The sequence below is a fragment of the Xenopus tropicalis genome, chromosome 6 (assembly GCF_000004195.4).
Source record: "Xenopus tropicalis strain Nigerian chromosome 6, UCB_Xtro_10.0, whole genome shotgun sequence".
NCBI lineage: Eukaryota > Metazoa > Chordata > Amphibia > Anura > Pipidae > Xenopus > Xenopus tropicalis.
The window spans coordinates 81391981-81415025 of NC_030682.2; the positions used below are offsets into that span (position 1 = coordinate 81391981).

General features: G+C 36.2%; 1 protein-coding gene across 1 annotated transcript in view; it reads right to left on the bottom strand.

The window, feature by feature from the left end:
• cdh12 (cadherin 12, type 2 (N-cadherin 2)) overlaps positions 1–23045 on the bottom strand; it is a 410646-nt gene that overhangs the window by 189911 nt on the left and 197690 nt on the right. Inside the window, exon 3 of the mRNA XM_018094961.2 lies at positions 19582–19662. The gene's annotated coding sequence lies outside the window, so the exon portion shown is untranslated. The remainder of the gene's footprint in view (positions 1–19581; positions 19663–23045) is intronic.

A 23045-nucleotide genomic window follows, 5' to 3' on the forward strand; every position in this document is an offset into this window, starting at 1 on the left:
AGGTACAAAATTGTCGTGCAAAATACGCTTGGAGCGTTCAAACGAATGCTCGGAGAGTTCGTGCCTTAATAAATGTCCCCCTAACGCTTATTCAACCATAAAGGTTTTGCTTTGAGATGCCTTTCCTTGCTTACAAGGGGAATATCCTGACCTGTATACTTGCTAGACAATGTTTTAAAGATATCCTTGCTTAAAAGTGAGCATGGCCAAAAGTTTTGCTGCTGTGAGTTGTAGTTATGTTCCTCTTTTGATTATTAAAATGTTGCAAGGTACGCTGCATCACGGGGGACTCTTTAAAGGAAAAGTAACACTAAAAATTTTTAACTAAAAAATCTATTCTACCCTCCCCCAATAATTGCCCTATCCTGAAAACCATTTGTTATTTTGAATGCTTTAGAAGAAAATACCTGTTAAACTCGGCTTCCTGTCATTTGAACAAAGGCGATACGGCATGGCGGGGAAAGTACCGGGAGATGCATCAACTATGTGGCAATCGATTGATCGAGCCTAGCCTGACTCCTTCCTATATCTCCCGATACTTTCCCTGGCATCGCCATATCGCCTTTGTTCAAATGACAGGAAGCCAAGTTTTTTACAGGTATTTTCTAAAGCATTCAAAATAACAAATGGTTTTCAGGATAGGGTAATTATGGGGGAGGGTAGAATAGATTTTTTAGTTAAAATTTTTTAGTGTTACTTTTCCTTTAAACATTTCCAAAAGGATGGCTCTTGAAAGTGGAGAGGGATTCAGTACAACACAGGCTGCCAGATATAGTCCCAGGAATATAACTGTTGGCCTGTCTTTACATAGGCATTTGTTATGTGGCAAATGTAAGTGCCCATTGGTCAAACCCATCACTGGGTGCCCCAATCTTTACTAGTTATTTTTAAAGCCTTAAGAATTTAGAAAGTCTAGACACACAGTATATGACACACAGCTGAATTTAGAAAACAAATACATATATATTAATGGTATGCAAAGTTTGTCAGGATGTGTTTGCATACTGTACAAAATCTGATTACAAATCTTTTTGATGTATGAGTTAAGGGATTTAGAGTATTCATATCACAGAACACAGGGCATATGATTTATAGCCTCTATAGAATATAGTAGGTCCTAGAATGTATGCTAGTATTGATATCATATTATTTTAAAAGACTAAATAGGAATGTCAGTGCTTAAAAGTAAAAGACCCTCTATGAATTCTGCAAAATCTGGCAAAGATCTGCTGCTTTGGCAACCTTACCAATAGAGAACATCTTTTCTGTGTATTTTAAGTTTATCTGTTTAAAAGGGGTTGTAGATAATTTACTTTTTAGCATGGAGAAGTTAATAGATCTGCAATCACTGCATGTGTTGAGTCATGTTTTTCTCTCCAAGATAATATGTTTGAAAAGGGACAAATATGTGATACCTGACTTTGTTTTGCTTTCTTGTAGATAAATTTGAATTGAAAAAAAAAGTCTGTCATGTTCAACACCTCCTAACAAATAAATTATATGATTTATGTTTTCTAGCAGGTTAGCACAATAGTGCTGTAAGCCAAACATAGGCCCGAGACTAAGGGGCACATTTACTAATCCACGAAAAAGCGTCCGAATGCATTTTTTTTTCGTAATGATCGGTATTTTGCGATTTTTTCGTAAATTGTCGCGACTTTTTCATATCGTTACGGCTTGCGCGAATTGTCGCGACTTTTTCGTAGCCATCGCGCTGAGTACAAAAGTTTCGGATTCATTCAAGCTTCAGTATCGTGACTTTCCTTAGGCCAGGTTGGAGCTGCAGAGTGCCGTTGAGCCCTATGGGAGGCTTCCAAAATCATGCAAAGTCTGAAAGTTTTGCCCGCCGTTTACGAGCGCTCAATATGAAAAACTTTTCTCGCAAGTCGTAACGGCTACGAAAAAGTCGCGACAATTTACGAAAAAGTCGTAACGGCGACAAAAAAATAGCAAATAATACGAAAAAGTCGCAAAATGTTCGTTTCCAATGCGAATTTTTCCCATTCGGATTCAGATTTGTGGATTAGTAAATCAGCCCCTAAAGGTAAGTTGTACTCTTATTTTTGTTAGTAATTATATCTTTTTATACTGTTGCTGAGTGTTTATAGTCTAATGCTGACTTTTGTTATGCCAACGATATTTTAGTTGTAAAACACCTCTAAAATAATTATATTTAAAACTATTACTTTTCTCCTGACCTTTACTATCTATTCACTGTAGATATACTGTATGCACAAGAGTTCAATTAAATCATGCAAACCATTTACACAGCTCATTAGCAAAATAACAGAACATTGTTTAAATGCATGTGTCAGGGAGTTCATATTTACTTATTAACAAAACAATTAAGAATTATTTAGCATGATGAAAAATACAAATTGTTTTAAAAGGTTTAGTAACTGTAACTGTGTTGGGCAAGATCATTAGTTTATATTCTATAATGTAATTAATTAGTTTATCAATTTATGCGAAAAGTGCCTAATTCCGTATTTATATCTGTATTTAGAGTGAATCATCTCAACCATTAATTATTTTGGCTGGACAAAACGACATGAATTTTGCATTTAACTTGACTGCTTGACTGAATCTATAGTGAAAATATGTTAGTTATAATTTTATGTATTAAAGGGAACTACAATGTTCATGCATGTTCCCTACATTGCTTACCTATTTATAATATACAGAGCACAATTAGTCTACAATTTTCCACACAGATGACACAAAAGACTTTATTCTGTAGAAAAGAGTAGCAGCAGAGGACAGATTATCTGCACTTATATAGCAGTGCATATTACTCCCATAGCTTCACTGTACTCTCTGACTGGCTTACCAAAATAGTTATGGTATTCACAGTGTCCATAGCAGACGGTCATTGTACATCCCCACACAAGGCTTGCTTTGGCTGAAGCATAAAAAGCCGTAGTAAAGGCACTGTTGAGGTTCATAAATAAAAAAATATTAGAAACTTAAGAAAACCAATATTTTTCTTAAGTTTAACTTGCACTTCCTGTTTCATGGGAAAAAAAATTAGGAAATTAAAAATATAACATATTTTTGGTTTGAAATTCCTTCAATTTCAATTTGAAACTTGTTGGCAAGTCGTTATACATTTCTGTCACAGTGTGCTTAGAAGATCTTATAACTGATACCCTTTACTGGAAATCTACCTCTGGTGAGGTATAAACCTTGTTAAATCTTATAGATTTTTACTTTCAGATGCTCCTTTTTTTTTGGAAACTGTTATAAAATGATATTAGGGGAATAGTTAGTAAAGATGTATTGTCCACTTCTGATCTATTAACAGGTGCTTTATATTTTCTCCCTTGTCAATAATTGTCATGTGTTAAATAGTACATGAAAGTACAATACATTTGAGAACTTTAGAGCTGAAAGGCCATCATTCTGAGAATAAAAATGGGAAAACTTAAATTTCTATACAGCTTTCTGTGTGACATTTTGCTATTGTAAAAACAAGAATTCATTTTGACATAAATACTGCATAGTATTTCTTTCTATCACATCTGAGGAAAACGGTACAGAGGCAGATATACGACAACTTCAAATTCTGGGCATACTCCATTAGAAAAGTCCAGTAAGCAATAAATATCTGGATCTCTTTTTTCACACTTCATAAAATTATATATTCAGCAAATAGCTGTATAGTAGTAGAACAATGAATTGCCAAGCACCATGAAAGATTTGTTAATGAATTGATGCACTGGTGTTATCACAATAACATCCACTGGGAAGAGTGAAACATTTCATGCCCTACAGCATTTTATGGCTGGTAACAGGGAACTCAAAAAGATTATAAAGTATATTATCGTTACTCAACTGATGACTTGCTGACTCCACCAAGGACTAGTCTATGCTTTTAACTCATATTAGTGTTAGCCCAATGTATTGAAAGAAAAATCTGCTGTGTGCATCTTGTAAAAAGGTAGTCTTTAACTGAACGCCATTTGAAAATCCTTAATGGATGACTAGGCATGTCATTCATTAACCATGACTAGAATCACATACCACAACATACAGAACAAAAAAGCAGAGCAGAATTACTTTATTACAGGATGGAATATGATTGAAATGTACTTCTAAAGCCAAATTGACTGGCAATGCCCCCTCAGGCCTTTGGCCAGTCTCTCCTATATACAGTCCTCCTGTTGGGCATCTAGTGCACTGTATTAAGTACACCATGTTGGAGAAAGAACAGTTGTACTGGCCATGTATGCTGTATTCCTCTAATGTGTCCGGAATCTGTATTTTGTCTGAATTACAGACGTGTGGGCAGGTTTTGCATTGTTTTTTGCCACAAGGATAAGTTCCATTTTTGTTGGGTTGTGTTATTTTTAATTGTTATTTTCTGCTGGGATCCTTATTTTTTAGTTTTTTCCTTTTTGTTTAAATATAGTTCTTTTCTAGCATTAGTATGTTTGGGTGGTGGTTATAAAGCACATACTGTAGGCTCCTTACAACCAGCTATTTCATTACTTCTGACACCCACATTATATAATGTATATATATATGTGTGTGCATACAGAGATGAGCAAGAAATATGGGTATAGCTGGCAATGATGCAGGGAGATACATTTAAAAGTTGAATTGCTGTATAGTCTTTTCTTTTCCTCCCAACCCAAACTAGCTATGTAATATAATGTCTGGCTACATTGAAGTACTTGTGCATTCAATACAAATTAAATATGACTAATTGTGTTGCAGAGAATGACACCCCTGTCCCACAAAGAAGCACCTGTCTGGGGCTAACTATTCCACATATCAAAGCTAAACCAAGTCCTTGCCTTACATGGGCAGAATGCATGCACCATTAAAATATAATACTCCCAATTAAAAAAAAAAAAAAGTCAGTATGCCAGTTAGCAGTAAAGGGCATAAGTAATGGGAGTTGCCCTAGCAAACTGTAAGTGATTTTTATTTTAATTCAAGTCTTTTTGGGGTTTTTTTTTTTTAAATTGGTAGACTCATTGAAAATGATGAGAAGAATGTAAATTCACTGTGTTCAAGCTTTTTTCACATTTTTACTTTATTGAGTTCCTGAGATTCAAGTTTATAAATAAATAAACACATTCAAGCTTAGTGAGTTTTCAACTCTTTTTAAATTAAAAAAAAGAATTAGGGTTCACTGCGCTGATTTTTTTTTTTTTACTTGAGCAGATCAACCACTGACCAGGCCCAGATTTGTGGAGAGGCCACAAAGGCCCTGGCCTAGGGCGGCAGAAGTTTAGGGGCAGCATGCCACCCCGCCGCAAGAAAATTGTTAACTTTGGCTCCCATATGGAGCAGTCGGGACACCCACAGGGGCGGCCTCGGGGTGCCTCAGAGAGAAATCCGGCCCTGCCACTGACAGTAAATAAAGCCCACATTCTCTCTCTTACTTTCTCTCTCTCTCTCTGTTGCTCCTATTTTAATCTCTTCTCTTTACTTCTATGATTATATTATGTATAAGTTAATGTGACCCCAGATAAAAGCACTCTGCAAGTCTTTTTTTATTAATTAATATTTTTAATCCAGAAATAGCTTTGGTTATCCGAACTTTTCTTAAGTTTATTTAAATGTATTACAAATTCAGATTCTTTTCAATGTATTAATGGTAAATTCTTTTACCAGTTAGAATACTTTGCCTTTTTTAGGGTTCATACTGAATTATATTTACACCAAGGCAAGACAAAAAAATGAACTCCTTTTCATGTTTTTGTTCACTTGCTTTGAAATATTTATATCTTTTTGAAATATGACTGATCTTGCTGGCGGATAGTTATATTTACGCCTTCAGTTGTGTTGTAATCTGGGAGTTTTATTCATTTATTATACATGGGGCTCAAACTGCTATGGTTGCAGTTTAAATAGCTTGGCTCAGTAGAAAGGCACAGTATCATTTATATACATATTTATTGTGGTTTCATATCATGAATCATTGTTTTCAGTTTTGTCTTCTTTAAAATCTTGTAATGAGTCATTTTAAAAATAACGGTTGGTTCAAAAATATATATTAATTGTTTCTGACACCATGTTTTTCACTGCTTGAGCATGTTATACAATGGTAGTAATATTTGTTTAAAATTCAAATAAATTCTATAATACATTTGCATACATGCAATAATAAAACAAGCATGTATATGCTATATGTATATGGGTGTGATGCAGTATTTACTTTATTTACAAACATAATTTGTTTCTCTTTCTGTCTGGAAACAAATGCACCACAATACCTTTCACCCATACAAATAATGGATTTTTTTTTCTTAAATCACCTTTTGGGTCCAAGGTGTAGTCTAGCAAAATACCAGCAGAGTGTCTTGAAGTGCTGAGGGGACCATCCGGCCATTAGTATAACACCTGCTTTTTTGTCATATTCTCACTACAGTGCACAAACTATTCCTATTGCTTCACTTGCAGTACATGTAGGTTACAACTAACCTACACTAGAGATGTAGCGAACCTCACAAAAAAGGTTCGCGAACCCGTTTGCGAACTTCTGCCAAAAAGTGCGAACTTTTGCGAACTTTGCGAACCCCATAGACTTCAATGAGAAGGCGAACTTTAAAACCTAGAAAAGCCATTTCTGGCCAGAAAACTGATTTTAAAGTTGTTTAAAGGGTGCCACGACCTGGACAGTGGCATGCAGGAGGGGGATCAAGGGCAAAAATTTCTCTGAAAAATACGTTGTTGACACAGCGTTGCGTTTTGTGCTGTAAAGGGCAGAAATCACACTACATTCCTACACTTGTGTAATAAACTGCTTTTACAAGGACTATTGGGTTACAGCAGATGAGATCAGCAGGACAGCTGTCCCCAGCAGCTACATACAGAGCAGTAGAAAGTAGATTACTAGTCAGCAAAGCTACCTAAACTCTCCCTCAAACCCCTGCACAGCTCTCTCCCTATGCTAACTCATCAAGCACACACAGGCAGAATGTAAAATGGCTGCTGGGCTTCGGTTTATATATGGAAGGGAGTGGTCCAGGGGTGGTCCAGGAGGGAGAGCTGCCTGATTGGCTGCCATGTATCTGCTGGCTCTGGGGTGAGAGGTCAAAATTTGGCTCCAGCTAAGGCGAACCCAAAATTGCGAACTTCGCTAAAAGTTTGCGAACTTGCGAACACCTGATTTTCGTGCGAATTAGTTCGCCGGCGAACAGTTCGCTACATCTCTAACCTACACATAAACTTTATTTTCTAGCTTGCAGGGCCAGGTTCACAGGTATGCCCTTTCATTAGATGTTCTTATGGTTCTTTGGGCCTGGTACCTACCACTCTGGAAAGTTCCAGAAAGGGCCAACCTTAGGGTTTGGTACCTTCTTCTGCACAATGTAAGCATTGCATACAAATTTATATTTAAAGTTCTTTGTACTTAAAAGTGTAATTTTCAACTAATTTCTTAAAGAGCCATACCTCACATTTTTTACATGAAAAAATAAGTAATTTTGTTTTACCATTATTTGAAAATGTAAAAAAGCATTATATGTTTGTCCTTTTCTAACCTCTTCTTTTTCTGATTGTTGTAACCATGCAACAAGTGTCAATGATTCACAGACACATGAAGCTATTGTTACCACTAAAGTCTAGACTGGAAAAGAGCTGGATTCTGCTACATTGTTTCATGAATCACAAACAGCAGTTTACAAAAGATCAGGACATAATGCTTTCCGATTTTTTTATTAAAAAAAAAAAAAAAAAAAGTGAAATTATTGAGAATTTTAAGCTATATTTTAGGGGCAGGTTTATCAAAATGTGAGTTTAGCGATTAATACATAAAAACTCACCCACATTCTGTTGAATCCTGAGGGATTTTTCAAAGCATATTTATCAATAGGTGAAAGTTAATACTCACCATTTGATAAATGCAGTTCTAAAAAAGCCAAAGAAATGAATAGAACATGGATGAGTTCTTATGTATTAATCTCTAAACTAACATGTTGATAAATCTGCCCCAATAATATAATTTTTATTGGATAGTCACTTAGAATTATATTTTGTTTCATTATGCCAAAAATGGGATACAGAGAGGTTAACAAATGTTTGTACAATGTTTTGTATTCAAATAACAATAAGATATGAACAGTGAATTTGCAATGCATGGAATAATCTCAGAGATACCACCTTGTTATATTGTATATTTAAATGAAACAAATACCTATATGGCTCTATAAACATTAAAATAAATGCATACATTAATACAAATTAAAAAGGAAATGTATGTATATAACTGTTTAAAAAACGTCCATTAAATACACACTATTAGACAATGACAATGACAAACAAGCATATTAAATTATTTTAAATGGCACAGAGAAAAAGATTGATCACTCAAAACAAGTGAATTGGAAATAATTCTTTTACAGAGAAAACCTGTCGGAAATGTAAACTGTGGAACGCAAAGAAATCAGTTGGCCACTGTGTGCACCATTCAATTCACAGCATGATCTAAACTTGGTAAGGCATAGCACAATCAAGTTGAACATCAGTAGACTGTAAATGCCTTACTGTGTCTGTCTTAAATTTACCACTGAACAGTGCCAGCATTGAACTCCTACGCAGTTGCTAATAACATCCAGAGACCTATGACTCTGTCATTATAGATGACACATGAACAGTTATTGCTTTATGTAAAGCTACACACACACACATATAAACATGTAAATAGCAGTTACAACCTTGTATAATAGAGAAATAAAACTTTACATTTATTTTTCTTGAACGCCATAGGAAAACAGTCTTGCTGATTGCTGATATAGTCCTCTACATGGGCAATTATCTTGGTAGTGACTAATTCTTACACTGCCTTATAAGTAAATGATTTGTATTTTTTTACCTCATGACAATAAACAATATGATATGCTCTAGTTACAAAACCATTGCAATACTCATGAGCACAAGTTTTTAGTCATGTTCCACTTTATAATGTGCATAACTATAATTCAATTCAATATAAATGAATAACTAAATAACAATGGCGTGGGTCAAAAAGTAAAATGAGAATAACTCCTTTTTGGCTATGTTAGTCAAATTGTCCAGTTAGGGTAGAGCACAGGGTACACGTGACTCTCTTTCCACAGGATGAGCCTTCGCAAAGTGGAAGCTACCATATGGAGGGTGTTATGCAACTATACCTCCCACTGCAACGTGTATGTGAAAAGTGAGATAATTAAGCAGGTTGATGCCAGGATCTCTTGCAAACAAAATAATAACTTTATTTGTCCAAGACAAATGATGGAAATGCAGGGCAAGTCAATACTCACTCTATAAGGAGGTATGACAGGATTTCAGCTATACAATTGATGTTAATGCAGATTAAGATGTGAAGGATGGTGTCCACCGGATTATCCCTTTCATGCAGAGTATGGGCAGAGTAAACACAACCAACAGAGTGACAGGAGGTAAGTCCACCGGTTCATCCCTCTCATATAGAGTTTGGGCAGGGTAAACAGAACAAACAGAATGACAGCAGGTAAGTCCAGCGGTTTATCCCTCCCTCCCTTTTCCCATCCGATTTTTAAAAGAAAAAAAAACATTTTAGAATAAATCAATTAAGTGATTTACATTCTCAAAAAACTTAATTTGGTTCTGACTAACTGGCATATTCCTCAGTTGAATGTTGATAAATCAAACCCCTTAGTGTTCTGCTAACTAACAAAACAAAACAAAAAACATTAGTGTTGTTTAATGAAACATCTGTTTTATCAGAGAAAATGCCATATTGCAAAGGCAGAGTATGCAGTAGTATAGCTCTTTCTGAAATTTATGTAGTGCTTAGCACTTAGATGCTTGCTTAGCTAAACACTGAAGAAACTATTTTACTAAACAAATCCAATGTTAAGGTTCTACAGCTTATTCGATGAAACTGGATTCTCCTACTATGAACATCATGACAAAAATGTTGCAGAATTGGATTTTTAAAGGCGAATATCTGTAAAAAAAATTTAGAACCTCATATTATGGTACTACATCACCAACATTGGTCTGAACTTGTGTGTTTATTTGTGTATATTCTTTTCCTACCTTGATCAATTATCTTACTCAAGTTTGAGATACACGTAGTTGCAGAAACTGAAGCAAGAGACAATACAATGACTATGTTGTAGGTACTTGAGCTGACATTTATTTGTTTCAATTAATGCAATGCAATATTGTTTGTTTTGTTCTTTAAGGCTCCTAGCAGACAAGAAGATTAGTCGCCCACAATAAATCTTCACTATCATGGGTGACTTATCTCCTCCAAATGCTTTCCTACCAACAATAATGTAATTCACCAGAAAAAATATGTGGCACTTGGTTTTTTGAAATCTTCTGATGTATCCTTGAGAGGCAAGTTTGGCTGGCTTCAGAAAACAAAGCATCTCATATGTTTTCCCACCAGCGATTTACATTATTGCTGGTGAGAAAGCATTTGGAGAAAATTAGTTGCCTGCAGTAGCAAAGATTTATTGCACACGACTAATCTCCTCGTCTGCCATGAGCCTAAAGGGCATCTGTGTTGTCACCAGGATGTCCTTTTTTCCCCCCCATCATATTTCTCTAAAATGCATGTTTACAGAAACATCAAATATTCCTTCACCGAAGCAAAACTGGGAAACTGCTAAAATATTTGCAAAATGGCAAAAAAATGCTCAAGCTTTTTTTATGCATGCAACATTTTTGATGAACCCCACCTTTTTAATGTGACCACACCTTTTTGACACACCCACAAAATTTTCATGGTAAAGTGTTGCTGCAGTTTTCACCAATGGCTTCTGAAAAGTACATGTTATCTTCTATACATTCTGCAAGATGTTTTGCAACTGCAGTTTCACTTTTAGTGTATTGACATTATGAGGCTTATTTATCAAAAAACTACTTCTGTAATACTGTAGAATAATTAGACGCAAATATAAACAAACAGTTTAAATCAATGTAACCAGCAGCAAATATTTATAAACAAAATAAGGGTGTTATTTATCATAAATATAATATGAATACTTGTGGGAGTATTTTCTAAAAACTGGAATAGTTGGGATTTAAAAACTTGGCAAAAAAAGGCAAAACTTTGGCAGGAAAAACTTGGCATATAAAATCTGGCTGAAGTCAATGGGAATTGGGGATTAACAATAGTGATGAGTGAATCTGTCCTGTTTCGCTTCGGCAAAATTTGCGAAACTGCAGAAAAATTATCGACATGGCATAAAATTCACGAAATGCATCTTTCTTTATACAAGCAACTTTTTTGACACAACCGCACCTGTTTTTACATGACCACACCAAATTTAGTGGCAGTTTTGCTAAAAATTTAGATGATGACAAAGTGCAGCACTTCGTGGAATTTGCCTGGCAAAAAAATAAACTCATCGCTAATTAACAACTTTATTTTCCAAGTTTATTAAAACATTTGAGATCTTCAGCTTATTGGAAATGAAAGGAACTACGGGATTGTCGCTAATGTGTCTTTTCACAACAGATCAAGAAAAAGACTATTTGCTTTGCGTTTTAAAAAACAAAACTAATAATAAGCTAGCATTCAAGGAAAAAAATGGAAAAATTAAAGTTTTGTTTTCGAATTCAAGTTTTGATTAAATTGCTGTTTTCTGGAAAGTTACTAAAATACTTGGCATTTCATGCTGGATGGAGACATTTTTACACAATCTTGTTACATCTAGCCAGATGCCATCAATAATATTTCCATGCATGGCTTATCTAATAAAAAAAAGCTATAAGCTTAGTTTTTAACAATTTCCCAGAGCAACTAAATATATAAAAAATAATTTGAAAATAGTATTATACCATATATATAGTGAGGAACATAAGTATTTGAACACCCTGCGATTTTGCAAGTTCTCCCACTTAGAAATCATGGATGGGTCTGAAATTCACATTGTAGGTGCATTCCTACTGTGAGGGACAACATTTAAAAAAAAAAATTTCTGCAAAGGGGACAGGACTGTATTAAGGAGCGGATGAATGGGGCCATGTATTGTGAGAATTTGAGCAACCTCCTTCCCTTAGTCAGAGAATTAAAGATAGGTCATGGCTGGGTCTTCCAACATGACAATGACCCAAAGCACACAGCAAGGATAACCAAGGAGTGGCTCCGTAAGAGGCATATCAAGGTTCTGGAGTGGCCTAGTCAGTCTCCAGACCTAAATCCAATAGAAAATCTTTGGAGGGAGCTGAACTCTGTGTTGTTCAGCGACAGCCCCAAAACCTGACAGATCTCGAGGAGATCTGTGTGGAGCAGTGGGCCAAAATTCCTGTTGCAGTGTGTGCAAACCTGGTCAAGAACTACAGGAAATATTTGACCTCTGTAATTGCAAACAAAGGCTTCTGCACCAAATATTAACACTGATTTTCTCAGGTGTTCAAATACTTATGTGCAGCAGTGCAATACAAATAAATTCCTTAAAAATCATACAACGTTATTTCCTGAATGTTTTCCTAAATGCTGTCTCTCATAGTGGGAGAACTTGCAAAATTGCACGGTGTTCAAATACTTATGTTCCTCACTGTGTGTATGTATATATATATATATATATATTTGGAGTCAGAAAAATGCCCATTGACTTTATGCAAGTTGTGTGCATTAAAAAAGGTACACAAAAAAACAAAACAAAAAGTTTTGTGGTAGCTGGGAAAAAAAATACCTACTTACTTCAAAGCATTTTAGTTTCAAGATGATTTTTCTGCAGTTTAACAAATTTTTAACATTAACAACGGTTTTTTGAATCACAACTAAGCTCATTTAAAAAAAAAAAAAAAAAAAAAAGTCTTGTCATTTATTAAAAGATCTGAAGTGAAAAAGCACTAATGAGAAATGATGCAGAAAAAAATGTGAAAGCAGAGATTCTTTCGTATTGTTGCACAAATGAACGTGTAAAAACCCCAGAACCTCTAAAACCATGAAGCAGGACACCTGCCATTAACTTCTACATGATCTTGACAGCTCTTAGATTGTGTTTTTTTCCGTGACAAAATTTGTGCATGAAAAAATATGTATCATGAGGAAATCAAAAGTTAGTGAATGCTTCCCCACATGTTGCATTCTCATTGTTTGTTACTGTTGGGAATAGACTTAAACAAACGCACAAAAATAATTTTCCTTTTACAATTCTAATACTATATTGTCTTTGTTTATTGTATAAAGAAGAAAAAATAAGACTCAAAATCTTGGAACCAACTTTGCAAAAAACGTTTTTCTTTTTTTTAAGTCTCAGCAAATATTTTTTTGTGTTTTTGCAACATAACATTTAGGGGCATATTTATCATGCTGTGTAAAAAGTGGAGTAAAATATCACCGGTGATGTTGCTCATAGCAGCCAATCAGATGCATTGCTTTGATTTTCTAACTGTTAAAATCTAATTGCTGATTGGTTGCCCTGGGCAACATCACCAGTAATGCTTCACTCCACTTTTTACACAGCATGATAACTATAGCCCTAAATGTATTACCACTTTGTGTATACTGATTAAAAAGCACATGTGGGACTCTTAAGGTCCCCATACACGGGCCGTCTATAGCTGCCGATATCGGTCCCTTGGACCGATTCGGCAGCTAATCGGCCCGTGTATGGGGAGAGCAGAGCGGCCTGGCCGACCGATATCTGGCCTGAAATTGGCCAGATCTCGATCGGCCAGGTTAGAAAATCCGGTCGGATCGGGGACCGCATCGGCTCGTTGATGCGGTCCCCGATCCGACTGCCCCATTGCTGCCCACATAATCCGATCGTTTGGCCCCAGGGCCAAACGATCGGATTATTTTTTTTTTTACCTAAATGCTCCCCGATATCGCCAACCCGTAGGTGGGGATATCGGGGGAAGATCCGCTCGCTTGGCGACATCGCCAAGCGAGCGGATCTGCTCGTGTATGGCCACCTTAACTATGAGCTGTTGTTGACCTAGACTACTTAAGTCACCCCATAATCACCAATTAATTTCAACTATGATCCATTTTGATTTCTATACTCATTGATGAATAAAGAATACATTTTAGCGGAGAAAAGAATACTTGACCAAATAACGTGATGAAAATGCTTGAATAGTTACAATGAGGTAATTGAACTTTTTAATTCAGCTAATTGATTTTCTAGATGCAAAACAGAAATAGATTATGCATATTCAGTTTATATAGTGAAACTTAAGACAATCTACATAAAGATGAAATAAGCTTTTGTCTACAAAGGATTTGAATTATTTTAACAAGAATAACCCTAGTTTATTTATGTACTTTAGGATTTGTTGGTCATATAATGAATAATCCAGTGAGTAAGGTACATTAGGAACAATGCATTTAAGAGAAAAGAAGAGGCATAATCATGGGGGTTCTGATTTGCTAGGCATCCCTCATTCATTATAAGCACCAACGTTGGACCCTAGGCTGGTGGTTCATTTTGACAAAAACTGTACCACACTATTATAGGAAGTGCCATGCCACATTCTCACTTCTGGATCCTGCAGTCCTTGCTATCTTGGGTGGTGCTCATGTGAAATAGAGCAAAATTAGAACATAGAGGCTAAAGCTTAAAATATTTACTTTATTGCATATGTGCACAACCCAGAGCAGTAGCAAGAATGCAGAAAGAGTTCCAAGGGGACTGTGCAGTTTTCAGCAAAGAGGAGAATTGGTCCAGTTGTTATACAGTGAGAAGGCCTAAAAAGTAGCTATTTGAACACTTGAAATCCACAATATTTTCTTTTTGAGGATCCACATGTAGGAATTTGATATATATCACTGTGTGTGCCAGAAATCATCATGGTCTCATTTTAAACACAATTCCCTTAAATGTATTTTCATTTAGTTCTCTTTTATTAGTTGGTCTATTTCACCAAATGTTATTTTGTAAAGAAAAACTTTCTGAAGACTTCATTGTCTACCAGTTATCCTGTCCCATCTAAGTTGTAGCATTGAATAAGGTATACTAATGAAGGCAAAATTATTAAATGTAAGGGTTATGGAAAAATTCTACTTAAACTTCTGAAATAGTTAATTCAACTCATTCACAAAAATTCTTATCCTAAATGCGGTTTGCATTTGGCAAGATTAAACTTCCATGTAGAACTAACAACCAATAACTACTCCTTCAAATTAAGTTGTGTTGCAGTTAATAATCTATCAAACCAACGTATATTTTTATAATGTTTAACAGTTTATGAGATTAAAGTGATACTGACACAAAAAAATTTCTTTTAAAAATATGAACCAACTTCCAAACCTACCTATAGGTCATGTTGACTGTTTTTTCCTAAAAGTCCTGCTTCTCTACATAAATCCTACTGAAGATCCTGAACCAGACTGTCTGGCAACCCAACTGTAGCTTCTCAATCTGTCAAAAGAACTACGTCACAAACTGGGAGGATTCATCTTGCCGTTTGCTTCAAAGAGTTCTCCCTCCCTCCCTCGCATAGCATCGCATGGTGTTGTGAACTAGATAGCAGGCAGGCTTGATCTTTCCACTGCCTGTCTGCTTCAAAGGGCTGTGCCCCCTCTCTGCTCTTCCCATGAAGAATTAAATAGCAGGCCATCTTAAGCTCTCCAGTGCCTGTCTACTTCTAGGGCCTCTCCCTTCCCCCTCCCCATTACACATAGTTACATAGTTACATAGTTACATAGTTACATAGGGTTGAAAAAAGACCAGTGTCCATCAAGTTCAACCCATCCAAGTAAACCCAGCACACCTAACCCACACCTACCAATCTATACACTCACATACATACACTATATATACAACCACTAGTACTAACTGTAGATATTAGTATCACAATAGCCTTGGATATTCTGATTGATCAAGAACTCATCCAGGCCCCTCTTAAAGGCATTAACAGAATCTGCCATTACCACATCACTAGGAAGGGCATTCCATAACCTCACTGCCCTCACCGTGAAAAACCACCTACGCTGCTTCAAATGGAAGCTCCTTTCCTCTAATCTAAAGGGGTGACCTCTGGTGCGCTGATTGTTTTTATGGGAAAAAAGAACATCCCCCAACTGCCTATAATCCCCTCTAATGTACTTGTACAGAGTAATCATGTCCCCTCGCAAGCGCCTCTTTTCCAGAGAAAACAACCCCAACCTTGACAGTCTCACCTCATAGTTAAAATCTTCCATCCCCTTAACCAGTTTAGTTGCACGTCTCTGCACTCTCTCCAGCTCATTAATATCCTTCTTAAGGACTGGAGCCCAAAACTGCACTGCATACTCAAGGTGAGGCCTTACCAGGGACCTATAAAGGGGCAAAATGATGTTCTCATCCCTTGAGTCAATGCCCTTTTTTATACAAGACAGCACTTTATTTGCTTTAGTAGCCACAGAATGACACTGCCTGGCATTAGACAACTTGTTATCAACAAAAACCCCTAGATCCTTCTCCATTAAGGAAACCCCCAACACACTACCATTCAGTAGATAGTTTGCGTTTATATTATTTCTACCAAAGTGCATAACTTTGCACTTATCAACATTGAACCTCATTTTCCAGTTTGCTGCCCAGTTATCTAATTTTGTCAAATCGCTCTGCAAAGCAGCAGCATCCTGCATGGAACTTATAGTTTTGCACAATTTAGTGTCATCAGCAAAAATAGAAACAGTACTGTCTATGCCCACCTCCAGGTCATTAATAAACAAGTTAAAAAGCAAAGGCCCAAGGACTGACCCCTGCGGTACTCCACTAACCACACTGGTCCAATTAGAAAATGTTCCATTTACAACCACTCTTTGTAATCTATCCTTCAGCCAGTTCTCTATCCAATTACAAATATTATGTTCTAGGCCAATATTCCTTAATTTGATCATTAACCTTCTGTGAGGTACTGTATCAAACGCTTTAGCAAAGTCCAAGTAGATGACATCAACTGCCATTCCAGCATCGAGGTTCCTGCTCACCTCCTCATAAAAGGCGACTAAATTAGTCTGGCAAGATCTGTTACGCATAAAACCATGCTGGCACAAACTAATAGTATTGTGAACTGCAATGTATTCAAGTACCCTATCCCTTATTACCCCTTCCAAAAGTTTTCCTACTACTGATGTCAGACTAACAGGCCTATAGTTTTCAGGCTGAGAACGGGATCCCTTTTTAAATAACGGCACCACATTAGCAATCCGCCAGTCTCTTGGCACCATGCCAGACCTCAATGAATCCTGAAAAATTAAGTGAAGAGGTTTGGCAATCACAGCGCTCAGCTCATTTAATACCCTGGGATGAATCCCATCCGGCCCTGGACCTTTGTTTACCTTTACATGTTCAAGTCTCTTTTGAATTTCCTCCCGAGTGACCCATGCGCCAGTAGCTAAATTACTAGAACTGGGCATATTACAAGGGAAGCCTTCATTATCTGGCTCCTCAGATGTATAGACAGATGAAAAATAAGAGTTCAAAATTTCAGCTTTTTCCCCGTTCTCATCAACCAACTTACCCCCCCGTGATAATAAAGTTCCCACCCCTTCTTGCTTCATTTTTTTACTATTCACATAATTAAAAAATAATTTAGGATTCTTTTTACTCCTAGCTGCAATATCCCTTTCCATTTCTATTTTAGCTTGCTTGATAGCTTTTTTGCATGCTTTATTTGCTTCCTTGTACCTGATGAAAGTTTCTGCTGTCCCAGCTAACTTGAATGCCCTAAAAGCACGTTTTTTCTTACCAACCTCGACAATAACACTTTTATTCAGCCATAAAGGTTTTGCTTTGCGATGCCTCTCCTTGCTTACAAGGGGGATATACTGTTGTGTATACCTACAAAGCAATGTTTTAAAGATGTTCCATTTTCCTTCTGTGTCTAACCCCATGAAAAGCCTTTCCCAGTTGACACATTGCAGAGATGCCCTTATACTGGCAAAGTCTGCACGTCTAAAATTGAGCGTATTAGTTACTCCCTTATAGCGCTGTCTCTGCAGCATTATCTCAAAGGAGACCATGTTGTGATCACTGTTCCCCAAATGCTCACCCACACAAATGTTAGAGATGAGTTCATTATTTATTAGAAATCACCAGGTCCAAAATAGCGTCATTCCTAGTGGGTTCTTGAACTGCCTGAAATAAAAAGTTGTCATTTAGCATATTTACAAACCTACTAGCTTTTTCTGACTTAGCCACCCCATTACTCCAGTCAATGTCCGGATAATTAAAGTCCCCCATAACAACAACTTGACCTAGTTTTGAAGCCTCCTCCATTTGCAACAATAGCTGGGCCTCATCCCCCTCATCTATACGGGGTGGTTTATAGCATACACCAATGATCATTTTCTTTGTGACCTTCAGCCCTACAGAAATTTCTACCCAAAGAGATTCGACGTTTTCATTGGTAATGTCTTTATTACATAGACACCGGAGCTGAGCTTGTCACACACCGGCTGAAAGGAGAAGAGGCATTGCAGGTTTGTGATTGGGCATATTTATTCATGTGGGAGGCATTTAAATTAAAACCCGGAAGAGGGGAACAAATATGGCTGCTCCGTGGATCTGTAATTCGTGCTAGCATAATTATGAAGCAAAAGCTTTGCAGATTTAGTTTATAAGGAATTTAAAGCTGATACAAATTAAAACACAAAAGCAGGTGTAAATAAAATGTTTAATTGGCTGTCAGTATCACATTAATGCAGTGGTTCTGGAGACGTAATAAAAACGGACAACCTGACGTGTTGGGGGGTTTCTTATTTGTATGATCATAAACTTTTATCCAAAAAACTGGGTAAGAAGGCGGCTGAAGAAAATACAGTATAAGCATGTTGAAACATGCATGCAGGGAACTGTACCAAAACATTTTAAAATAAGATAATTAGTAGTGAAACAATGTCTAAAGAATCTATGCAAATGCTTAGCTTAATAGCTTTGCATTTTAAAATCCTCTATCTTTAAATAGATTTTTGCTATTAAAATCTGTTGTGCTAGTTGTGAAGTACCTGCCAGAATTACACATTGCCAGTGGCAAAATAAAAGGAGTGCAGATGTGAATGGGTTAAGTACTGAGATAAATAACACTGAATCGCTCATTCACTTCCTAAAACATTTTGTAGATAATAGTATGTGAAACCAACTTCTTTTCTTATAGTGGTCCTTGAGATAATAAAGTCCACCAACATGTCAGATTGCCCCTAATTGGTACATTCTATTTGTATGATAATAATTTTGTATCTAAGCTACTGAAGAAAATCTAATTATAATTATATAGTGTAGAGTTGAAACATAGATCAAGAAAGTGCAGTGCCAAAATTTTAAATGAGATAGTTACTAAATTCTAAATTACTATGGGCAAGATAAAAGAAGTGACAATTGGGTTAAATATTGAGACTTAAAACTCATCTTCACCTCCTGTTATCCTATTAAGTTTTGTAGGTTAAATTACACTTTTTTTAAATATCAAGTTTAAAAAAGAAGTTTGGCCTTTATTTTTGAGTTTACTAGTAGAATTTCAATATCTTATTTTATAAAGTAGAGTAAGGAATCAAGAAATGGAAGACTAAAAGGTCAAAGCCTGTTATTTCACATTGCAGATAATCCATTTGTTGTGGATATATATATGGAATGCAATTTTAAAGTAGTATAAATGTATGGTGGTGTGGTATCTTCCCAAGAGACGTTAAATAAAATAACAGAACATACTTACTTATTTAGATTAAAAAGACCTTCTAAATCCCAGATGCTTCTTGCTCTGATGGTGAGAAAAATGGAAACATACTGGAAAAATCTGAAAGATAAAATCAGTTCATTTTTATTAGTTTTTACCATGTGCAGAGATGTAGTCCAATATACACACAGAATACATGGCACTGTAGATATTTTTATTGAGAAAGTATGTTATTTATAATGGATTACTAAAAATACAATTTATCTGACACAAATTGCAGAAAAATAAGCAAACACCTATTTTTATATCAGTAAATATACTCTCTAGAGTTCATTCATTTTTGCATTGTTCAGGAACCAGGGGTAGGCAAAATAGACACACGGCAGGAACTAGGGGCAGGCAAAATAGACACAGGGCAGGAACTAGAAGTAGGTAAAATAGACACATGCCAATGGTGCATGGGGGTGTGTTTGGCAAGTGCCTTTTCTGCCTGCTTTCCTAGTTTTAGTCCACTGAAAGTGCAGGGGTTTCAGTGCTTAAGGAAAAGGAAAGGTCAAATTACTGGGGGGGGGTGCCAAAATTTTAGGCACCCCCCAGTGATTGTATTCACTTTCTTGATACCCTGGGCTGGTGCTCCTGTTAGCAAAAAACCCCACCAGCCCGGTGTACATGGCACCCCCCAGTGATTTAAATTTTTCTCCTTCCTTGTTCAGCCGAGGAGACCAGCAGTGGGGTTTTGTGGCAGTGCTTGCCTTGAGCACCAGCAACCTTGGCCCCGGCACTGTTGTTCACAACATGACCCCAATAAATATTGCAAGGAAATGTGCTGGTAAATGTATAGTTTTGCCATCCTTAAGCAGGAAAATTGGCTAATAATTGTAGCTAAAATGGGTTTGGCTAAAAAGGGAGAATGTCAGAATTTGTGCCTAATTGTCATTGGCCTCTTCAGGCTACAGTCACATACATGTACATGCATTTCAACTGGCTTAGCATTTGTGACTGCCTCTTATGGCTCAAATTAATTTAAAATTCCAGAAAGGGCAAGGGCTGTTTGGTCCAAGAAAAAGTTTCCACAGAATTTCTAGACCAAATAATTCTCTTTTTTTTCTTGCATCCCGTGCATGCGCAAAGTGAACTAAATTAGTGAGATGAAAAATTCAGTTCCTGCATGCAAAATTTGTGATGGGTTCCAAGTGCCTTAGAAATAAGTTTTCATTCACATGGATGAATTTTTACCTGCTACAGTATCTTCTGTGCTTGTGTCTATCATAAACAGTAGGCATAACAGAACGCTACTGTGTGCATGCACTGAAATTCTTAAGATTTGCACCATAAGAGTATCCAGTAACAACTAATAACTCACAATTATTTTCTCAGTCTAATGCAATTAGAACAATGATAACAATGAAAAATACTTTTTCCATTGATAAAGAGGGCGTGAAGCTCTTGAAACGTTTGGTCTGCATGTGCAGTCCACAATAAACAGGTTGGAGGTATCTTTTTATACAAGCAAATCGTTTTCTCTGCTTTTTCTTTTTTTTCTTGTGCTCATTGTTATAGGCACCTGGCCAGGTGCATCAGGAGGATCTGCACCAGTGGATAATGGGCTGAGTTAACAAGGAACTGTGAGTGTATGGACTTACTTTGTTTGCTTTGTTTATAAATAAAGACTGCTGGTCCTTGGCAAATGAGTTTATGGCTTATTCTGGCAAAAATAATCTGAAAGTTAAAGTTTGTATGCATTGCAAAACTTGGCTTCCCAAAGAGAAGTGGAGAGGAGAAAGAGAGGCACCCCACCCGGCTTGGTTTGGTTCTAGTTTAATTAGTTACAACCCTAATGGGTTTTTTTGTATGCATTTATATTTCCTTTGTTCTTTATTTACCACACCCTGGCAAGTCAGGATACTGTAAAAACCTGACTTGCACACCTTTCCCTACCCACCCAACCCCTCCTTTCCACCCCTTTTCCCCCCCTCAAAGAATTACACGTAAAATCTAAATTTGATAAACAATTGTACAATTTATTGATGCATTCATATACAACTGGAAATACTATTGAATATGTCATGTAACTTGTTATTTTAAAACTCAAAAAAAAAACAAAAAACGTGGCTTCTGGAATCCATTATGGAATGCTTATACAACATATATGTTAAGAAAAAAAAATGAATGTACATTATAGTCTGTTATATAGTGTATATTAAACATGTCAGGAGCTCAATAAACAGTGGGACATTAATGTACTAATAATGCAATCTGGCGAATGAAAGTAATAAATGGCAAGAAAGAAGGGCAAAGACTTTAAGTGCATGCTTAAAGTGAATGCATAATTTCCTTAGTGATCAAAATAAATTAAAAACTACATACAATTAATTCCATTCAAGAAAATAACATAAGTAACCATTGCAGATATGTCACAGGAAAAACAAATATTCAAAACGGATCAATTAATCTCAAGCAATTAGGAATTGTAGTAAACCAGCCCTAAAATTTCACAGCTTAGTAAAATGATTCCTATTTCTGCCAAGCAAATCTGGAACAGCTTCTTTTCCATTTGTGTAAAACACTCTCAGGCATTTCTAACAATTGGCTATGGCTAAAAGTATTAATTGATGAAGGAAAAGTGAAGTTTGCTTTGCTGAAACAGCAATGACTATAATAAATCCATTCTGTGTACTTTGTAAAAATAAATTAAAGCATATGTTTAAAAAATGCAGTTTTCATGGCTACAATAACGTCCCTGTTTGAATGAAAAAATAAAGAGAATTATAGTATGCTAAATAAGGGAACCTTTACCGCAGAACAATTATTAGAACTAAGTAGTACATAAACTATTATTGTACAGATATATTATATAGGACTGTAATATATGCTATATAAGAAAAGTGCGATAGTACTAAAATTAATCATAAAAAAGGCACATTGTTGTTAACTCTATCCTTTCTATACAAATTTTTTCTGTAGAAAGGATAAAGTTAGGATGTGGCAGGTGTCATTGAAGTGCATCACTGCTATAAATATATAGGCTGACAGGAACTTTGCTCTAGGTGATAGGAACTTGGCTCTACTTCAATCACGATGGATTCATTGTTTGGATACTGCCCCCCCCTTGGACTAAATGAAACTTTGCCCCTGGGATGTTTTATTTGAAGTCTTTGGTTTAATTTTTCTCTTAAGCCTGAACAACTTTCTAAGAGACTTGGATTGTACTTATCTTTGTCTGCCTTACATAAACATTATGAATATACAATTTATATTGAGTGGTATATTGTGACGATTTGTTTGAAATGTTATTTTTTGTTTCGCTTTTTATTCTGTTACTTTCCTCTTGCTCTATTCTACCCTAGTGTTTTCCTTCGTGGTTCTGCCTACCAAATGAGGGAGCTACAGCTATTTTAGACACTTAGGGGCACATTTACTAACCCACGAACGGGTCGAAATGAGTCCGATTGCGTTTTTTTCGTAATGATCGGTATTTTTCGATTTTTTCGTATTCTTTGAGA